This window comes from Tachypleus tridentatus, chromosome 4 (assembly GCF_004210375.1).
Source record: "Tachypleus tridentatus isolate NWPU-2018 chromosome 4, ASM421037v1, whole genome shotgun sequence".
Taxonomy (NCBI): domain Eukaryota; kingdom Metazoa; phylum Arthropoda; class Merostomata; order Xiphosura; family Limulidae; genus Tachypleus; species Tachypleus tridentatus.
The window spans coordinates 69920596-69942383 of record NC_134828.1 but is presented as its reverse complement, the minus strand read 5'-3'; the positions used below and the strand labels follow the sequence as shown (position 1 = coordinate 69942383).

Below are 21788 nucleotides of genomic sequence, written 5' to 3'. Positions count from 1 at the left end.
TTATGCAATGATAATAAGCTGCAGGAGATAGTCTCAATCAATCTACAGCTATTTAAAAACAAGACAATAGCATTTCAGTGTATACTTGGGATAAAAACACTTTTCTCAAAAATATTACAATTAAAAGAAACAACTGAATTTTTGGTAAAAATATTTCTAGGTATAACGAGCCATATTACTTTTCTTAAAATGAAACATAGCATTCTATATATACAGTAAAAATTGTTTACTTGTTTTTTAACAAAGTCACATTGTGCTATCTGTTGTGTCCACTACAGAAAATTGAACCCCAAATTTTAGTATTGTAAGTCCATAGAACTACCGCTGTTCCACCAGGGGACAATATGTAGTACAAATATAGATTTGTTTTCACAAACAAAAACGTAAGTTTAAAATAGTTGCTAGATACAGGATTACGCATAAGTTTTAAATAGTTTAGATTAGAGTTTTTCTTAAGTTCAACGTCAATCTGCAAATTTTATAGCTTTATCAAGTTTAACTTAACTCTGATTTGCTTTTACTGTTTACATAATAATATATCGAACTAAATATTGCTTATTTGTTTGTATTATTTTCACAGGATCTATCTGTTCTAACCGTTTTTAATTTGTAAATAGAGAGGGTTTATTTGTTTGTTGAATTTCGTGCAAAACTCCTGGAGGGCTAACTGCGATAGCCATCCCCAATTTAAAAGTGATATAGTACAGAGAAGACACTACCCATCGTCAGTACTTGGGGTATCCGTTGCCAAGAAACAGTTGGATTGAACATCACGTTATAACGTCCCATGGCTGAAAGAGCGAGCATATTGGGTCCCCTGCTGGTACAGCGATAAGTCTACGGATATATAACGCTACAATCAGAGGTTCGATTTCCTTCAGTGGACTCAGCAGATAGCCCCATGTGGCTATACTATAACAAAACACACCCACATACATTTAAAAATATTTATTGAGATAATGAAACGCTGTACAAAATGATTAAGTTATACATATCTCTTTGAATGACACTGCGTGTATCAACCTTGTTGGCAAATATCGTGAATTTAATACACATCAACGTTCAATTGACTTCTGAATTATATATAACCACTTATGATTCTACAATGATGTATATTGTAAAACAAATAGCTATAGCTGTACTATCAGTGACGTTTTCTGCTAGTTGTAAGATTTTTCCTTAAAACTATATAATGGTAATTTTAATAATAAATGGTAACTAGGGTTATAGCGTTACCTCCCAAGTCACTCATAAAAGGTATAAATCAAATCTAAAGCATTCTTACGAAATAGCGTAAAAAAACCAGTTGCTAAGCCTTATCTTTAAACAATATTTTGTGAACGTCTGATTCGTTGAAAAGAGCGCTTTTAACGTTTCAGTAAAAGGCGTTTGTTTAGCTGTTTAGAATAAATTAATAAATGGTGTTGTATCAACTCCGAATACAGCTGGAGTTTACGTTTGTCTGAGCAACTTTCGTTAAGGAGGACCTTCGCTAAATAAATAAAACAACCTTTGCTAAGATCGATTCAAGTTCAGATCCACAATGAACAAACGATGTTTCATATCGTCTGCAATTTTGTTATGTTTATTGCATTACCTAATACAAACAAGATTATAAGTCACACATCACATGATAGAACATTGAAATGAGGAAAACTAGAAAAGCATTCTAGTAGCAATTAATATCCCTTGTAAAAGTTTGCAACAACAACAAAAATATTACAATTACGTATCGCAACAATAATTTGCCTCAACCGTTTGTACTCATGTGTAAAGAATACGAGTTTAATTACTATAATTGTACTTTATCCAATCTCTCAGTGCTGTTCTATAACAAGCACACCATATTATGTCGACTGAATCATTTTATTTGCATCTAACATTCTGAGAGTAAACTAAGTTCAGTCATAATAATTACTTGTGTCATTCATCTGTGCGAAGTGTTAATATTAAGTATTATATCAGCATTGTATTATCTGTCTCTCACTCTTCTGTAAATGGAATTAAGTTCAGTGTTATAACTCTGACTTTATATTCTATTCATTAGTGTTTTTCTGGATGAAGTGTTAAATCAAGTATCACACTCACACTTTAAATCATGTAGCTACACAACTCTTGAAGAAATACAACTTGAAGGTTAGATATCATACCAATACTCAACTTACAAATCAGTGTTATTTTGTAATAAGAACTAAAAAGTCAGGTATCGTATTAATACTAAACTCCCACGCGATCTTCTATAAGAACTGAAAGTCGAGTGGCATGCTAAGACACCTTACAAATCAATGCTTTGGTGTTAGTAGTGAAGTTGTGAATGGTATCACTTGGATATTATTTAGTTAGATCTTAATTATAAGAAATTATTTATCTGCATTGTATTCGTATTAAGACCCATCACTTGTAACTGAACATTTCTGGAGATAATTTTACTGTACATTTCTCATGTACGACACAGAATCTAATATTAACATTACATCGAATAGCACAGCAACTTACAGAGTGTAATATTAATGTTATAACGAATACCAGAGAAACTCACAGAGTGCAATCTTAACATTATATCGAATACCAGAGAAATTTACAGACTGTAAGATTAACAGTATATCGAATATGCATCTCAGGAAGGCTGGCATGGGTATTAACACTTTTATTGATAAGCAGAGAACAACATTTCGACCTTCCTAGGTCATCTTCATGTTAACAAGAAGTCGAAACGTTGTTGTCTGCTTATCAATAAAAGTGTTAATACCCATACCAGCCGTTATGAGATACATTTTTATTTCAAGTGGATTTTTCGTCATCAAGGGTACATCGAATAGTACAGAAATTTATAGAATGTAATATTAATAGTATAACGAATTCCACAAAAACTTACAAAATGTAATTTTAACGGTATAACAAATACCACATAGATTTACAGAATGTAATATTAACAGTATAAAGTATAGAACAGAAACTTATCCAAAACATAAAAAACTGATATATCATACAGTACTGAAATAATAATCCATATGACATAATAATATGAAGTAAGCTAATAAAGGTTTTTATTTTGGTTTGTTTTTAATTTCGCGCAAAGCTACACGAGGGCTATCTGTGTTAGCCGTCCCTAATTTAGCAGTGTAAGACGAGAGGGAAGGCATCGCCAACTCTTGGGCTACTCTTTTATCAACGAATAGTGGGACTGACCGTCACGGGTGAAAGGGCGATCATGCTTAGTGTGAAGGGGATTCAAACCCGCGACCCTCGGATTACGAGTCGAGTGCCTTACACATATATTGTGTTCTGGTATGAAGCAGAGAGATGAATTGCCCAGAAGAAGAAACTGGAAGGCAGTTACAAAGTGTGAAGAAAGGAAAGAATCGAGAACAAGATAGTGACTTAAGTGAATTTAATAGAACGAACTGAGAGAAATATATAAGTAACAATGAACACAATACAGGAGATTTATCCAAATTAAAAATTGGAAATAAAGCAGAGATTCGGTTTGACGAGTAGCTTTGTGTGAAATTCTAAACAAACAAACCAAACAAATAAATGTGTTGGCAAAGCATTTCATATTTCCGTTCTTAGTGCATCCATGGTTGTAGAGCTGGCTACCTGCTGCACGTTGTTTTTCAACTCATGGCATGCGGCAGGCTGTTGCCATAAATTTTACTCTTAAGGTAGTACCAGAATCAAATACCTGATGGTAAAGTGATCTTGGTATATCATAAACACTGTAGTCAAATAGGAATGTATACAAAGTTTCAGTCACTTACGCTTAGTAATAATGATTTTATTAAAGTCCAAAATAGAAAATAATGGAGAAAAAATTATAAAGTAAAAGGTAATGAAAAAACTTTATTATGAACGTACGACGTATCGACAAGATTTTTGTTATTATCAGGTACAAGTAGTTTACAGAGACACATGAGTGCATATGTGTCGTCGACACTCTTGCCTGTTACACTTCCATGGAACATATAAACCCTTTTCGAAATACATAAACACCATTCACTGTAACATTAAATTCACCATTGAACACAAAAATAACAAACAGTTGTATTTTCTTAACCTCGACATCATCAGATCTCATACATATTTTAAAACCAAAATTCATTGAAAAATCAATCACACAAGCCTCTTTATCTCTCTGAATTCAGCCCATGAATCAAATAACAATATACTAAAACCGCTTATACACACAGCTTCAAGACTCTGTCAAACTAAGTACATAGATGAATAAACCAACTCTATAAAGCATTTTTTCATTTACACCAACAAATGTCCACTGACCATTGTCGAAACATTTCCACACAACCACCATAAAAAAGACTTCAAAACGAAATTCACAAACAAAAATTGACACTAATACACCAAACAACTAAACAACATTACACTGTAGTTTACCATTTATCCTGACATCAGCCCAAAAATAATCAACACTTGGAGAAAACTTGCCATCAAACATAATATTTTTGTTGACGTCAAATTCGCCCAAAACCCAGCAATAAACTAAAATTATGATTATATAAAAATTATATAGAATCACACCATTCCATCATCATTTATAAAATAACATGCTATAACTGTCCAGAAGTTTACATCAGAGAAACAGGTAGAAAATTGGAAACTAGATTCACTGAACATAATAAAAAAAACCTCACATATATCCATACAAAACACTATAATTTTAACCAGAGAACCTAAAATCGATAAACGCAAAATAAAAGAAGTTTTCTTAATTAAAGAAAACAGTCAACCCTATATTAACACCCAAATGGTACCAAGATACCTATATCAGGATATGAAAAAATATCCATTCATGTGATTCCTTTGTTTTATACTGCATATATATATGTATGTACTCATGTATCTCTGTGATCTACTTGTACCTGATTATGAAATATTCAAAACGTTGTATGTTCATAAAAAATATTTTTCATTACCTATTCAAACTATTTTAAAACTTTTATTTTCTTAAACATGGATTTCTCTTTATCAAGATCAAATATATTGTAAAGGATAATCCCTTTCCAAAAGGCTGGAATACTAAGGAGTAAATTCGATTGGATTTTGATAAATAAACCACTGAAAATAAGATCTCATTTACGTTCAAATTTCTGGTTTCTTTGTCCCAAGTGTATTAGAACTGAAATGTTTAAATCGAAAAGCACCTTGCGCCCATGTAAAACCTGAGAGTTGAGTTATAGCCGTCCCTAATTTTGAGCTACTGACTATAGCAAAGGCAACTAGAAACAGCAACTACAGCTGCAAAGGCTTTGTCTGCGTGTTTTGGGCTTAATAACGAAATTAATATTACTTTATAACACAGTAAGAGGTAAAAAGTGTTTACGTCTCGAACTCCAAACCCTTCAATTTCTAGCTAACCACTAGGCCACTCCCGTTGAATCCTTTTCTCCCATTTAGATCATTTGTCGTAATGTTCTATATATCTAATAAATTTTAGTTAACATTTGCACACAATGTGTAACTGAAGAGAAAGCATTGCGCGTATAGCTGCTACCTGCTGGTTCATCTCGAGTGACAGTATAGCTTGTGAGGTCAAAACGTCAAAATAGGAAGATAAACGCACAATATAAATACTGCAGATAAGAGTAAGTGATTAACAAAAATATTTCTACGTTGAATGATTTAGGCACATATGTATATAAAAAAAATAATATCAGAGCAATTTAGAAATTTACAAATGCTCAGGTTGTATGTGTATCTTTCTTAGACCAAACCAGATCAGGCTATCTGCTATGTCCACAGAAGGGAATCAACCCCATACGTAAGCGGCGTAAGTTCTAGACCAACCGCTGTCCCCCCTGCGAACTTTTTAAGGTTGGAAATATGGTTACAAAGTTATAAGAAAACTGTAAGCATTAGTTGTTGTTTTCCAAATATCGTTTGTTATATAAAAACAAAAATTACATTTGGAAATTGATTTTATTAGATATCACTAGTTTAATTTTATTGAATACTAGTAGTTATAGGGTTTGTTTTTGAATTTCGTGCAAAGCTGCACGAGGGCTATCTAAGCTAGCCGTCCCTAATTTAGCAGTGTAAGACGAGAGGTAAGGCAATTAGTCATCACCACCCACCGCCAACTCTTGGGCTACTCTTTTATCAATGAATAATGGGATTAACCATCACTTTATAACGCCCTATGGCTGAAAGGGAGACCATATTTGGTGCGACGGGGATTCGAACCCTCGACCCTCAGATTATGAGTCGAACGCCTTAACCCACCTGGTCATGCCGGGCCAATTATAGGGAAACAAGACAACCTTCACGTCGAAATTATGGGTGGTTTGGTTTTTATTACATGCTAGCAGAGACCCGCTAAACATTTGTGGTCAAATTATTATTCTTATTGCAACAGTACTTCTTTAAATACACGATTCCTTGAGCAATACAAAAATGAACACTTGTCTTAAACCTAACATTAGGCCTGAATTCGATAAATAGATATATTAACACTGTAACTTTTGTACGTTCTTCTCTTCGGTTTAATTAGGACTAACCTTTATGGAACTAAATACGATCTAACTTTAGACCATTTTAAGACTGCTACCCAATGGCACAGTGGACTTACACTGCTAGAAACCGGGTTTCGATACCCGTAGTGGGCAGAGAGCACAGATTGCTTTTGTGTAGCTTTCTGCATAACAAAATAAACAAAAATTTGGTATGCTTTTAAGTGTTGTACAAAATGTTCACTAAAGTCTATTTGCAACTGCCTTTTTTTACATACATTGAAATGAAGTTCGCACGCATTCGTATTTAAATAGTAAGGTGCGCACTCATTTTCGGGAAATAAAATAAATTGAGTTATATTATAATAGATTATTAGTTATAGCCAGATACACAAACCTTCACGTGGGAACTGTGGGTGGTTTAGATTTAGTAGACATCATCAGCATTGGTTCAATTAGTTTTACTATAGACTGATAATTACAGGAATAGTTTGGTTTGTTTTGAATATTGCGCACAGCTACACGAGGGCTATCTGCGCTAGCCGTCCCTAACTTAGCAATGTAAGATTAAAGGAAAGGCAGCTAGTCGTCACCACTCACCGCCAACTCTCGGGCTACTCTTTTACCAACGAATAGTGAGATTGACCGTCACATTATAACGTTCCCACGGCTGAAAGGGCGAGCATGTTTGGGATTCGAACCCGCGACCCTCGGATTACGAGTCGAATGCCTTAACCAGCTGGCTATATGCCAGGCCGACAGGAACAGACATACGTATTCGAAGGCGAAATAGAGCTGTGGGAAGTTAATTTTGAATAGTTCTCGATACAGCCAATAAGAACAAAGAAATTAATTTACGGCAATATACTTGTGCCGGGTTATTTCATTATATGCAGCGCATGCAATATTGTTGCAATAAGATTTAGGTATTAATGAAAAAATATTTTGTAGATGAAATGTTATATCAGCTGATATTTTGTTAGACTAAGTGCTTGCTGTGCAGTTCTTGTTTTTATGAAGATGGAAAAAGCTTTGAGAGTGAGTGTTTATTTTTATACTTCAACAAAACATAAAAGTCTTATTTCTAATTAAGTTTACCTAAGCGTTTATCATTACATAACATGAACTCTGTATAACATGAATTAAATGAGAAAAGCGGTTGTTACGTCCTTTATTCTGTTGCTTATCTGCGTTGAGGACATTAATGTTTTCGTAAGAAAATTTAAAACAATGTTACGTTAGATAAACATTCCGAATCACAAAATAATGTGGCGTCACATAAGTATTCCGTATTACGATCAGCAATTAAACATATGTTGATGGTAGATCTGTTTATTAGTCAACCTCTTTGTTCTTCCACCCGTGCTTTGAACGTCACCCGAAAAACAACAATACGTAACGTCATAACTTTTAAACACAAAAATGTGTTCAATGTGTTATCTTAATATCTGTAGTGCATGTTGACGTATGGAAGAAATTTTAATACTGTAAATAAACGATCTCATAACATCAATTTTGTTATTTTTGTTTAATTTGAGCATTCAACGTTTCGCTTTACAGTTTCTTTAGGAGTGTTCCACTAAAGCGCAAACCGTAACGCTCCTAAAGAAGCTGTAAAAGCGAAACGTTGAGTGTCCAGTTGTACAGTTTTGTGTTATAAGATCGTGTACTTCTAATATTCAAATATATGATTAGATAAATCAGTGTTGATGATACACCATACAATCATCTAGTTTATTTCTTAATCTACCATCAAATTATTCCAATAAAACAGATTTTCTAATTTATATCTTGAAATCAGACATAACAGCTTTTCCATTGTAATTGTTACACAAGGTTAAACAAAAATACAACCTGTCATTCTTGTGAACAGCAGCCGGTTTGTAGAAATCTCGTGCAAGAACAGTGTCGCGACCTCTTACAATTTAACTAGAGGCTTTTTAGGATTTTCAAAAAAACAACAACAACAAAACTATTCTCTCTGTTACCCGTTCTGTATTTCGATAGGAAAAAATATTTTGTGAATTTATTAACAACAACAACAAAAAGAAAACATACCTTAGGTTTGGTTTTGAAAATAAACTACAAACTTGTTTTAAATCAGAATTTCCTTATGAACGGTGTTTTTTGTTTTTCCTGCACTGACACTAATAAATAGGCCCTCGTGACAAATATTTATAGACGTTTAAGCACCCAGTTCTAGCAAAACAGGATAAGCTTAGGCCTGTTCCTCCCATCCCCCGTTATCCTTCCTCAAATATTAAAATTTTAAACGTAAATATGTTGGTAATATTATGTTAAAATTACTTAATTTCACACAATAAGTATTATAACGTAAATCTTACTGTTTTTTACACACATTCGAACTCTGTATACACTTCTTTTGTGTGCGAGATTAAATATATGATGTTTTAGTAGACGTATAGTTAATGATCTATAACTAAAGAGACCTATTATGCTATATTCTGAATTAAATGTTAACTCAATCTTACCAAAAAAAAGTCAAGTCTACATAGAATTTATTTGTGTAACATACATGTTAACGACAAGATTACCGGTTCAGCTAGCAAACGATAGGACCCGTCATGGCCAGGTGGTTAAAACACTCGTCTCATAATCCGAGGATAGTAGGCTCGAATCCCCATCACACCAAACATGCTCGCCCCTTCAATCGTGGGGCCGTTATGATGTGCGGTCAATCCCACTATTCGTTGGTAAAAGAGTAACCCAAGAGTTGGCGGTGGGTGGTAATGACTAGCTGCCTTCCCTCTAGTCATACATTGCTATATTAGGGACGGCTAGAGTAGATAGCTCTCGTGTAGCTTTGCACGAAATTCAGAAACAAACAAACGATAGACGTATATATCAGTGAAAAATTGTTGCTTTGCGCATCTTCACATGAGAGAAATGTGACCTGCGCAGTGAAATCGGGAAAAAATAAAACAGGGAGATTTTGACTTTTGTATATAAATTATTAAATAATTAAAATTTGAGTCAAAACAAGAGTTCGATAAAAATATTTTCTCAAAAAGTTTGAAAAGAAAAAATAATGAATTTTTTGCATCCAGTTTATAACATTACTTTAAAATGACGAACAAGTTACAGGTTGACAAAAGAGGAAATAGGTAATAGAAAATAAAATGAACTAAAAATTATTCGGGTCAATAATTCAAAGTTGTTTAATAATTGGTGAAATCGTTTGTTTCAGTTATACTTATCTCATTATCTATTACTGATGTAGCATTATTGAAAAATATGTTAATCTTATTATGTTTTACTGAAGCAGAATTATTGAGAATTGTGTTTATCTTATTATGTTTTAATAAAGCAGCATTACTGAAGGTTATAATTATTTCCTTATGTTTCATTAAAGTAACATTACTCAAGGCCTAAGTTTTACAATAGTAACGTTCTTGAAAATTATACTTTTTTATTATGTTTTATTAAAGTAGCATTATTAAAGATTATGCTTATCTTGTTATGTTTTGTTAAAGCAACAATAATTTAAGATTATGCCTATCTCCTTGTTTATACTAAAATAATATTAATGCGGGATATATTTATGTCCTTAAGTTCTTACTAAACTAGCATTGCGTAAAATTATAATAATTTTCTCATGTAGTAATAAACCAGCATTGCTGAATACTATGTTTATCTTGCTATGTTTTTCTAAAGTATCATAACTAAACATTATGTTTATCTCATTATGCTTTCACTAAAGAAACAAACAAGTGAAGATGTTACATATAAGTTTGATAACTTTATATACTGCTAAAAAATTAAAGGAACAAGTACATATTTCAGTATATTTTTGTCACAACTAAATCTATGTATGAAAAACATATCCGTTCGTCTACAAATGTATTTTTAAGCTTGCGAGTGAAGTTTTAAGCAACTCAAACAAAACTCACCTCACTCAAGGAGAATACAACTCAAGGTACCCTATATAAGGATTTTACGTGAAACTATGCATTCCTCGTTAATTCTCGAAACAAACACCAACATGGATCTTTTGCGACTCGTTTTGTCAGTGTGTACCTTCATCTTGTGTCAGGCGCTATCTGACAGAGAACGAGGTGGCCAGGGCAGTCCAGATGCTGGAGGATGGCCAGACCCAAAGGAGGGTGGCACAGCGCGTCGATGTGTCACCAAGCGTCATCAATCGACTTTGAACGACGAACTCTTATGTCAGGAAACCAGGTCAAGGCCGTCATCGCTGCACAACAGCCAGAAAGAACCGATACATCATGACTACCGCTCTGCGGGACAGGTTAGCTACGGCTCGATCACTGCGAAATGACCTTCAGTATTCCACTGGAACCCGTGTGTCGACCCAAACAGTTCGCAATCGTCTGCACGAAGGACACCTTAAAGCCAGACGGCCTGCAAGAGGCGTTATTCTGACAGCGCGACACCATGCAGCCAGGTTGGAGTTTGCTCGTCAGCACCTGGATTGGGAACGTCGTCAACGGGCCACCGTGCTGTGAACAGACGAGAGCAGGTTCACTGTATCTCGTGATGACGGACGTACGAAAGTGTGGAGACGCCGAGGAGAGCGATTTTCCGCTTGTAACATTGACGCTTATGGAGGTTCTGTAATGGTCTGGGCAGGCATATGCTTGGGTGGCCGCACGGACTTATTCATACTCGACAAGGGTGCTCTGAACGGACGATGATATAGAGACGAAATTCTGGAACTCATCGTGAGTCCTTTTGCTGGTACTGTCGGCGATGGGTTTATTCTCATGCAGGTTAAGGCCCACGTCGCCAGACTGTGTATGGACCTCCTTGACGAGGAAGAAATAGAGACTTTTGAGTGGCCCGCCAGATCTCCAGATTTAAATCCGATTGAACATTGTTGGGATATGTTGTCGAGGCGTGTTAGTGAACACCAGCACCCTCCTCACAATGTACAGGAACTCCGACAAGCCCTGGTAGACGAGTTGGCTGCCATACCCCAAGATAACTTCTATAGACTGATTCGAAGTGAGCCAAATCGGTGTCAGGAGTGTATCACAGCCCGTGGAGGTCACACTAGATATTTGAATGTTTCAAACATTTCTTGAGTAAACACATGTAAACTTTTTAAAGTATTGTTTCATATCGGATATCAGTTTTGGCGATATTGGTCATTTTTTAAAAAAATTATTTTTCCATGTTTTAGCGTTCACCACACATTAAAAAACGAGGCAAATTACCTAAAAAATAAAAATATTATCACATTTGGAACACTGAGATAAATTATGTAAGAAAACGTACTTGTTTCTTTAATTTTTAGCAGTTTAATAAGTAGCGATGAAAATAAATCCACTCATATGTCAACTGTACATATTCTGTCTCGTATATTATGACAAATAAAGACATAACTTCTGTTTTAAAAGAATGGCTTTGTGATTTCTTGTGAAGAATCCAGATTTTAAAACATTCGTTTTGTTCTTCGCCGATGTATTTGGACGATATCTCGTACAACAAGATGATTTTGAACGCCAGATAAATAGTAATCTAAATCAAAAAAGTCTTAAGCACGTACAGAAGTTAACGACAATGATTAAGAGTCCTCATTTAATGTCACTCCAAGAATCCGATTGCCTATCCTCAACCCTATTAGGTTTTGTTTGTTTGTTTTGGAATTTCGCGCAAAGCTACACGAGGGCTGCCTGCGCTAGTCGTCCCTAATTTACCAGTGTAAGGCTAGAGGGAAGGCAACTAATCATCACCACCCATCGCCAACTCTTGGGCTACTCTTTTATCAACGAATAGTGGGATTGACCGTCACATTATAACACCCCATGGCTGAAAGGAAGACTATGTTTGGTGTGACAGGGATTCGAACTCGTGATCCTCAGATTACGAGTCGAGTGCCTTAACCCTATTAGGTATCGCACAATAGTTAATAACTGTGGCTAGGCCCGGTATGGCCAGGTGGGTTAAGGCGTTCGACTCATAATATGAGGGTCGCGGGTTCGAATCCCCGTAGTTCCAAATATGCTCGCCCTTTCACCCGTGGGGGCGTTGTAAGATGTCGATCAATTTCGCTATTCGTTAGTAAAAGAGTAGCCCATGAGTTGGCGGTGGGTGGTGATGACTAGCTGCCTTCCCTCTAGTCTTACACTACTAAAGCAGGGAAGGCTAGCGCAGATAGCCCTCGTGTAACTTTGCGCGAAATTTCTAAGCAAACAAACAAACAGTGGCTAAGGACGCTCATGTAATGGTACTCCACAAACCCCAAGAGTTTTGATGGGACAGTAGTCAGTTTACGGATTTACAACAATGAGTGGTTTGATCCCTCTCGATGAACACAACAGATTGCCTGATGTGGCTTTGCTATAAGACAAACACACACATATTTTCTTCACGCTTACTGGATTCCCTACAATAGTTACCAATAGTGGTTAAAAACCCCCACATATTGTTGCTCCGCAGGTTTCATGAGTTCTAGCTATGGTTACTGACGAGAATTAGCAAACTGCTGAAAAAATTAAACACAAACATGGCACATAGTACTGCTTCTTTTTGTATTGGAAACTCGCAGAGTATTGGTGACATTTGAACGTTTTAAAATGTATTTACTATTTCTGGTATAATAAACAATAATACTGTCAGCACTGTGTATTGTATGTCTTTAAATACGTTTTTGTTGTTTCTTAATTTTTGTGGTGAAAATTCTAATATTTTTATAAGTTTACGTCCTTTATTTTTTTAAAAGCTATAAAAATTATTTTTGTTTGTTTTTGATAAATTCCCTATTTTGAATGACTATAGAAATTGCGTATCATGAATATTTCCACATGCCATTGTTAGCTCTTCTGTTCTCTTATCATATAACGTCAAATTGGCGTGTTGAATGTTAAGTTAGTAGCATTCCTAAGCTTACGATCTTGAAGGTTTCTGGAAATTATATATCACTAAACTAGCGCTTTGAACGCCATTAAAGAGCACAGCAAGTTCTACGAAATTGAATGCATCTGAATATCGTGTTTTATGATGTCGCTAATTGTACAATTTTGAATGCCTCTGAAAATTGAACATCGTCAAGTTAGCGCTTAGAATGTTGATAAATAGAATCACTAAATATATGATCTTATCACGCGAAAAGTTTACTATCTTTATATTTCTAGAACTAAATTCTAACAAGATAATTAATAAAAAGTGTTTTTAAGGTGATATGTTCTCATACAATAAAACATTTCATGTTCTGTAATTTTTATTGTTTCATTCCAATCTATTATTAACTTACAATCTTATACACTGTGACAACTGGAGGTAAGCCTAAAATAAAGTAAAAGGTACAGATACCGTGTTTCTCCGATAATAAGACCTACCCATAAAATAAGACCTAGTGTGATTTTTGAGGATAGTTTTAATATAAGCCCTACCCTTAAAATAAGCCCTAGTTAAGAGTGGCAGGAAGAGGAAAGAAATAAAAAAAATAATTTATTAATTAGTTTAATAGTTAGTTAATTAGTTTGTTTAAGTATTAATCAGTTAGTTTAATAGTTTAATAATAGTTTATTTTAAATGGTTAGTTTAATAGTTTTACTTTGTAACTTCATTTTTTTAATATATCAAAATAAGACATCCCCCGAAAATAAGCCCTAGTGTCATATTTTGGAGTGAAAATTAATATAAGCCCTGTCTTATTTTCGGAGAAACACGGTATATTTAGTAAAGATGGGATAGCTTTTCGTAATATTCATTACAATATTAAGTCGAATTGCAAAACTGTCTTAATAAAAAATGCTACTTTAACATTTGCCGATCTTTGTTTCCCTTTTAACTAATATTAAATATCATAGTTCCGTTTGTAATTAACTATGATTTCTTGGTTTAATAGCTTAAGTTATATTTGATACCAATGTATTTTTTTATAATTTAATATAGTTAGTGACATAATTAAATAGGTAATGTCATTAAACTGGTAATAATAAAAATATATAATTCCTAATAAGAAACGCATACATTTCAGAAACAATTGTACCTAAAACCTGCATCTGAACAACATACAGTACAATACGAATGTGTAGAAATCCAAATTTTGGCCCAGAAGTAGATAAAAAATATTATATTATTGTAGTATATGTTATTATTACAAGTTTTCTATTTGAATAATTCAACCATTCACTACTCTTACCTGTCCTTGATAATAATAAAATAATAATGACCCGCAAGCACGAACATGTTATAATCGTAGGAAAGCTACAATGACTCGGTCCAAATTAACCGTCAGCACTGTTGACTGAACGCTCTTATACCGCTATAATATCACAGATTTGAAGTTTCTGTTTAGTCAACATCTTAAAGTTCACGCTAACACAGAAAACGCACCAGTTATGATTAACTGCAAAATGCTGCCTCCATCGTTGCTTTGGTTACTAGTGCGAACTATTCAGTTGTAGAGGGCGAACGTGAATGTCTTCAAGATAAAGTTTGTCTTCATTACTACTGCCATTTGCTGGATTACGAATATAAAACTGTAACCTCTTGACATAAGAGTCAGCGCCGATTTTTAGATTAATATACTTTTGCCTATTTTCAAAAAACTTTATATCTATCACTATTAAAAAAAAAAAAAACATCCGACTGCATTCATCGTGTGACAAAAAATAGAATTATTCCCTGAGGCGCAAGACGGTGGTACAAATCAAACGTACCACAACAACTGGTGGAATCCACGTGCAATTGCAATACTATTTGAATTTGTATTTTACTTTCAATAAAGACATAATGTCACGCCGCGTAGCGGATCACTCCAATATTAAAAAGTAGTGAAATGTGTTACAAGTCTTTTTATTTGTTTCAACTCTATACTTATATTCTATAATTTTAACATGCACATGCATACAGTAAGTGTACCCAACTTGTGATTCATTGTATTCTATTACAGGCTTTACTTTTTTGGTAACTAGTCTTAACCTGCTACCAATTTCTAGTAAATTATACAGGATAATTGTTATTAATTTATAATTACAAACAAAAATACTTTCTAAATTATTGCAGCTTTTCCTCTATATATATTGGATGGTGCCAAAAGATTTTAACAATGTTAGTTCCTTTGAGTCCAGCAATATGTGTAACTAATAGTATAACAACTTTGATCAACGAACTGGAGTCATTTATGAAATTAAAGTTTCGTTTCTTTTTTAATTTTGCCCAAAGCCACATGAAGGCTGTCTGCGCTAACTGTCCCCAAGTTAGCAGTGAAAGACTAGATGGAAGCCAGCTAGTCATCATTATACATCCCCAACTTTTTAGCTACTCTTTTACCAACGAATATTGGGCCTGACCGTCACATTATAACGCCCCCACAGCAGATAGGGCGATAACGTTATAGAGGTCTATCATAAAATTTTCCGTGCAAAATGCAAGTTTCGTTTTCAGTGCAAATTAAAAATTCTCTCTATATCCATATTCTCGCTCCCTTTACTTTTACATCTTCGTTTCTTTACCACAGCACATATACTTTGTTTGCTTTTCCATTTTAGTTATTGTACATTACATATTGCACTATTTTTTACGCTCCATTATTTCATAGAGTTTTACGAAGAGAAAGACACTATAAGTGTCTAACTTTACAGCTTGAACTTCCTTTTTATTTATTTATTTTTATTCTTTCTATGGTTTAAGCTGTGTTGTAAAACATATAATATCATATTATAATCTGTGACCTTCAGAAAGTAGGCGATACGTGTAAAGAAAGAGTATACCCAAATAAAGCTCATGATAGGAAAAAACAAAATCATTTTGTTTTGTAAATCAAGAAACAAAGAAATCCTGTCTCTCTCGTCACGTGAATTTAGCGTCCTCTGAACAAAGACAATCACACTATAGCTCTATCTGAGTTAGTAAAGTTTGTTTGGCATAGTTCTTACAATGTTTTTGTTTGTTTGTTAAAAGTTAAGCACAAAGCTACACAATGGGCTATTTGTGCTCTGCCCATCACGAGTATAGAGACCAGGTTTCTAGCGTTGTAAGTTCGCAGACATTTCGCTGTGCCACTGGTGGATACTTGCAATGGAAAATCATAAGAAGGGTGTAAGAAGTTAAATTACAACAAACATATTTTTGCATTTTAGCTGTTTCTTGCCATGTACCCAGTCTATATTTGTTGATGCTAGTTAATGTAGCACGAAATTGTAGTTAATAAACTGAACGAACTGTAAATTTTCTCTAAGAGCACAAACAATAATTTTATTTCCGTACATGTTTTGACCTAAGCCTCATTGATTCTTACTGTGATAAGTAAGAAAATATCCTGATAATCAGAATATATATATGTGTGTGTGTGTGTGTGTAACAGCAACAAAAACTTTGTTTGTTTGAATTTCGCGCAAAACTACACGAGGGCTATCTGCGCTAACCGTCCCCAATTTAGTAGTCTAAGACTAGAGGAAGACAGCTAGTCAACCTCTTGGACCATTTTTTTTTACCAATGAATAGTGGAATTGGCCGTCACCTTATAACACCCCCACGGCTGAGATGGCGAACATGTTGGCTGTGACGGTGATTCGAACCCGCAAGCAACAAATTAAGAGTCGAACGCCCTAATCAGCTGGCCATGCTAGGCCTAACAACAAAACGACGCAATAATGATGATACACAATCACAAGTTTTCATATCGAAACTAGTTGTGTTTTCAAGGTTTTGTTATTTTAATCATTTGCACAATATTGTGCTGATGCATTATCATTGTGTTTTCTCATGAATTGTCACAAAGTACGTTCCATCTTTAAATATAAATGATATAATTTCTGAAGAAAAACTTAATAAAATATATATATAATGTTAATATTAGTGTATCACTTGATGTATTTATCTATACTCATAGGGACAAGAGTTATACATTTATCATCATTTGTGTCAGTATAAAAGCTATAAAACTATTCTATTTTTGACTTTAATGTAAAGCTGTCAGCCATCAACTCCATTTATTTAAAAAAGTTTATCATTCATTATGGTGTTGGTTGCGGTTAGAATCATGCACACCTGAGTATAGAAACGTAGTCAAAGGTTAGCATTATTTCTAAAAACATTTTAAAATAAGTAAATAAACCCTCGAAGATACTATTCAATATACCAGATACTGCTAACAGCTAATAAGCTGCACTTATAAGTTAAAATATTATAATTTGTTTAGTAGTTTCGTTTTTAATCAAATAATAAAAATTAGTTTGTTTCAGAATTTACGACGTAGATGCATGAGGACTATTGGGGCATAGCTCTCTCAGAATTTGAAATCACCCACCACCAACTCTTAAGTTACTTCTATTTGATCGTATAAATGACTGACTATCACCCACGGTCTCAACTTGCAGATATTTTTTGACAGCAGGCTACGAACATGAGGTCTCGGACTGACAGTTGGAGCACATTGTAAGTAATGCAAGTTGTTGGTACAAAAACAGACCCCGTGAATCAAGTCCAAATATTTTTTCACACAAACAGTTCATTTATTGTTACTTTGTGAAAACATTACAATACATAGAGAGCATTAATTTTATCCAATGTAAAAGGCAACCACAACAATCTTAACAATTTTCACTTAATTCTGGTTTTAATAATAAGTTATTTGACTTTTATTCGATATAAGGCTAATCGCATATAAAAATCAATATATTTTTTCAAGTATTCTAGTCAGTTTTCACTGTTATTATACAGATGAATAATAACACGAGACTTATATTGAGTTCTCTTATTTATATTATGTGAGTTCTTTATAATCAGTTTGTTTTAGAGTAAAGTCACGTTGGACTATTTGCAATGTTTACTATGAGGAATCCACTTCCGCACTTTGGCGTTGCAAGTCTATACACTTATCGCTGTCCCACGTTGTAATCAGAACTACGTGTTTATTATTTCACTTTTGACAACTTGGTAAACAGCAATGTTTATCATGGCAGGTACCATTCAAATATTTACAAGCGTAATTTATTGAGTTGTACTCGTCCTTTAGTATTAAGAAGTTTAATTTTGCTTGTTTTGAATTTTGCGCAAAGCTACACGAGGGCTATCTGCGTTAGCCGTCCCTAATTTAGCAGTGTGAGACTAGAGGAAAATCAGCTAGTCATCACCACCCACCGCCAACTCTTGGGCTATTCGTTTAGCAGCGAATAGTGGGATGACCGTTAAATTATAACGCCCCCACGGCTGAAAGGACGAGCATATTTGGTGTAACGGGTTATTAAGAAGTAGTATAATGAGACAGAAATGGGATCAAATGTTTTATTTTATAAATACTGGTATTTATGGGATCAGTTTTCTTGAGAATGAATATCAATTGAATTGAGAAAGTGCACTGATTGCACCTCTTGTCGATATTCGGGAAGAAATATAAATATATTAAATTCAGTATATTCTGCAACTTTCTGTCAACGTTTTAAACAGCTAGAAATAATAATTAGTACAACTGATTTAAACTGATTCAGAAATTCAAGATGCATTTGCTGAAAAAAAATCCATAAATGCAGAAACTTTTGAACACCTTACAAAATTTGGAGTCCTCCGCTGGTACAGCGGTAGGTCTACGGATTTACAACGCTAAAAATCAGGGGTTCGATTCCCCTTGGTGGACTCAGCAGATAGCACAATGCGGCTTTGCTATATGAAAACACACACACACTCTTCCCTAATTCCTCTTGGGAATTACAGTATCTCTGTAGTGTACAGTGAGATGAAACGAAATTTTCCTTCACGTGGTGAAGAAATGAATATTTCTCGACAGCACCCTGTTCTACTGTGTTGGTTTCTGGGTTGTTTTTTATCGGTTTAGTTTGTGACTTTCTGCTTTCTTTGAAATGCACGAAATTATCTTCGATGGAAAGTTCTTTATTAGAGTAAAATATTTCCTCATTTTATCTCGTTTTACTCTAACTCACAAGGGGTACAGCTGTATGTCTGTGGAGACTTACAACGCTAGAAACCGGGTTTCGATACTCATGGTGTGAAGAGGACAGATAGCCCATTGTATAGCTTTGTACTGAACATCAAACGAACAAACAACTCCACCCCTGCAAAGTCGGTAAGAAGTAATAAATTCTAACAATCACAGCACAATTAAAAAGTTTATAAGCTCGTTATTTTGTATTTAAATTTACAAAAACAGTTCAAAACGAAAAATGCTACTTACAGCATTAATTAAAATGAAAATTTCAGATTTTTGTATTTTGTATCACTGTTTATATTTCTTAAACTGTTAAATAGATGGCGCTAGTTAATAATTAGTAATCTGTTGGGCAGAATAAACGAGACGTAACTGATAAAAAAAGACTCAGCATAAGAATTTTAAATGTTCAACATTTAATTCTATATTTTAAAATAAAAAGCCTTGTAAGCTATACTCCCATTATTTTGAAAGTATGCTCAAATATCAGTTGTCCCATTGATACATTATACGTTATTTCTTTTGGCAGTCAAGCATTCTAAAATTTTTAAGGGCGCTGGGTAGTCCCCCTGGATGTACTTGGAATTTCGGAACTTATTTGCTGGGATAAATTCCATTCTTTAATCTCTGTAAGATTGATAGAAAATCCTTCAACGTGGATGGTAAGGTACTTTCTTAGCTGTTTTACTTCTGAATTTAAATTAAATAATAAGTTTAACAATTGCCAACTTGTATATATTGTTTTCTTTAAATAAGGATGATGTTTCGAAACGTCAACCTATTATTTAATTTCCATATTTTCTTCGCCTATATGATTTTAACTAAATTTGTATTTTGTCTTCAATCTGAACATTAGCTCAAAATTAGGGGCAGTGGCAAATAATCTTAGTAATTTTTTATAAATTCAAAATAAAAAGCAGAAGAATTTTTTTTCGATCTGGCAAAACCTGATTATTAGGGCGCGAAACTCGCAATCTGGGCTCCGAATATTCTCACACTTTCAGGCGTAGGAGCATTATAATGTTGAGGTCAATGCAGCTATTTGTTGCTAAAAACGTACCCCAAAAGTTTTCGGTGGGCAATGTTGATTAGCTTACCTTCCCTCAAACCTGTTACTGCTAAAGAAGGAATGGCTAGTCCAGGTGTAACTTTGGGCGAAGTTCCAAAGTAAAGTTTTTGATGTTATTTTTCATATGTTTTTGTGGTCACCTACTATAAAAGTAAGAATATAAGATACTCAACTTAATGACTCGTTATTTCACATTTTCAGTATTAGAAAATATTCTCAAATTTTTGTTATAATAACGTAAAAAAGTATTTGCAATTTCTTTTCCGGAAGACTTTGCTATTATATTAAGAGTTAAAACAAAAACGACGTTTTTTAGCATTACGAAAGATAAAACCTTTATTGGATAATTAAACCTAATAAATACTCCATCTTTTATTGTGTCAAGAAACGTTACTTCTTAAATATAGAATAGTACTTGTTTGCCTAACGCATTAAGGCGTGCGCTTCGCAATCTGAGGGTCGCGGGTTCGCGCCCGAGTCTCGTCAAACATGCTCGCCCTCCCAGCCGTGGGGGCGTTATAATGTAACGGTCAATCCCACTATTCGTTGGTAAAAGAGTAGCCCAAGAGTTGGCGGTGGGTGGTGATGACTAGCTGCCTTCCCTCTAGTCTTACACTGCTAAATTAGGGACGGCTAGCACAAATAGCCCTCGATTAGCTTTGTGCGAAATTCAAAAACAAAAAACAAACTTGTTTGATTAACACAGTTTAAGATGGCTACTGCCAAAAGATTTAATGCCTAGTGCCTCATTTGTTTGTACAACTCAAGATGATAGCAAATATGTTGAAAGAGTGTTGGAGACGTTGCCTTACTAGCTACCAAATAATTTCTACAAGGCAAAACATTAGAGACATTTCACAAGAATCATTATCTTATCAATCTCAGTAACGAGAACTCTATAGGAAATGTTTTATAGTGTTTGCTAGATATTTTCTTGATACCTAAAGAGCAAAACGAGTTCTCGACATCAGTAATGAAGTTTTTTCTTATGAATGTATATATATATATATATATATACTGTAATAACAATACAAATACAGACCTTAATTATGATAATTTTAGCTAAAAAGTCGTAATTTTTCTGTTTGTGATTATTTACTTTATGACCCTAAAATGAAAAATGCTTGAGATTGATAGTTCCAATACGGCAGCATTCTACTGTAACATGGCTATGGAAATGTATCCTACCTGGTATAACCTAAGAAGACTGGCAAAATAATTAGCGTGTGAGGCAGAAGCGATTGGTGTAATTGGTTTTAAGCTATTAGTGTGTGTGATAACATGTGATGAAGATATGAGTAAGTTTTAAATTTGATCATATTCTAGCTACATTTGTTCATCTTCATTCTATTGTGGTCACACTTGTTCTATTCACGGG

General features: G+C 34.3%; 1 protein-coding gene across 1 annotated transcript in view; it reads right to left on the bottom strand.

The window, feature by feature from the left end:
- The window catches only part of LOC143249387 (transient-receptor-potential-like protein), a 76930-nt gene extending 61976 nt beyond the window's left edge, over positions 1-14954 (bottom strand). Inside the window, exon 1 of the mRNA XM_076499153.1 lies at positions 14596-14954. The gene's annotated coding sequence lies outside the window, so the exon portion shown is untranslated. The remainder of the gene's footprint in view (positions 1-14595) is intronic.
- Between the last annotated feature and the right edge of the window lie 6834 nt (positions 14955-21788).